Genomic DNA, 1,237 nt, shown 5'->3' on the forward strand with positions numbered 1-1,237 from the left:
CCCCCCGCTCCCCACCCCGGGCCTCCGCGCCGCGCCGGGCCCGGCTCCCAGCCGCCGCCGGGACCGCGCGCCCGCGACTAAGTTTGGCTCCGAAGAGGGAGCGGGGGCAGCCCCGGAAGGGTAAGGAAAGGAGTGCCCAAGCACCTCAGGGGAACAGGCTCCTCCCGCCGCTGGAGTCCGACCGTCCTCGGCCTGCGGTGGCGGCTCGGCGGGGACTGGAGCTGCTCCTCGGACCTCCCTCCGTCTCCGCCTCCCCTCGCTCTCTGTTTCTAGGGCCGCGCTAGCGCAGCTGCCACAGACCGAGAGGCTTAAAATGGCGCCGCACAAGGAGCTCTTATAAGTCGCGCAGTGGCCTCTGTATCCTGCCGCCACCGGCGCAGCGCGGAGCGTTCCGCCGTGCGAGGACAAGGGGCGGGGCGCGGACGAGCGGCGAAAAGTAGTCCCCGCGCCGCTGGTGACTGCCGCTGTCCGACAGCCCCGGGCAGGGGCGGGGCGCCCGCTCGCTCCCCGGCCGCTCCTCAGGGGAGAGCCTGGAGGGTGTCCCGCCGCGCCGCTCTGGGGGGCGGCCCGCGAGGGTGCCGTGGTCCGAGGCGGGGAGGCCGGGGCGCTCGCAGGCCAGGGGGTTGAGGGAGGGCGGCACCCTGAGCCTCCGCTGTCCGGAGCCCGGCGCCCCCGCCCCGTGCGGGCCCCGGCCGTGAGAGCGGACGCGGGCTTGCCGCGCTTCCCGCTGCCTGCGGGCGGCGGCCTCTCGGCCCCGGCCCTCTCGGGCGGGGGCGCTGGGGAGGGGGAAGCGGTGGCGCGGAGCTGAGGTCGGGGCCCGCCCGCTCCGGGCGCTGTTGGGCGCCGCAGCCGCCCCGCTGTCGGGTCGGGGAACTCCGGCGGGTTAGGGCTTCCGCGGTCGTTGCGGTCTGGGCCTCGCACTCCCCGCAGGACCTGGCTCGCGGGCGAGCCGCACACCGCTCCAAAGCCCCCCACTGTCCGGGTCGTGGATCCCGCATCCCGACCGGTTGCTCAGCCTGAATCTGGAAGTGAACCGCCGGGCCGGGCCGCCTGCGATCCCCCCTCCCGAAGGCTGTGAACTCTCTTAGAATGGGCGCCTAGTGCGCAATTCAACAAGTCCTCAGGAGTACGCACTGTGAACAAATGACTGATGGAAATGGATTAGCTCTAGAGCCCTGTCCATTATTAGGTTAATTCTTATAGATTACATTTTTATCTGGTTGTACAGTGCTACTAA

General features: G+C 71.5%; 1 protein-coding gene across 3 annotated transcripts in view; it reads right to left on the reverse strand.

The window, feature by feature from the left end:
- The window catches only part of CTNNB1 (catenin beta 1), a 40,553-nt gene extending 40,194 nt beyond the window's left edge, over positions 1–359 (reverse strand). For 2 of the 3 annotated variants that reach the window (XM_021677547.2, XM_021677546.2), the window contains exon 1: positions 145–330. The gene's annotated coding sequence lies outside the window, so the exon portion shown is untranslated. Of the gene's footprint in view, positions 1–144 lie in introns of all 3 variants that reach the window. The other variant, XM_021677545.2, reaches the window with a different exon arrangement.
- Between the last annotated feature and the right edge of the window lie 878 nt (positions 360–1,237).

This window comes from Neomonachus schauinslandi, chromosome 1, assembly GCF_002201575.2.
Source record: "Neomonachus schauinslandi chromosome 1, ASM220157v2, whole genome shotgun sequence".
NCBI classification, from domain to species: Eukaryota; Metazoa; Chordata; class Mammalia; order Carnivora; family Phocidae; genus Neomonachus; species Neomonachus schauinslandi.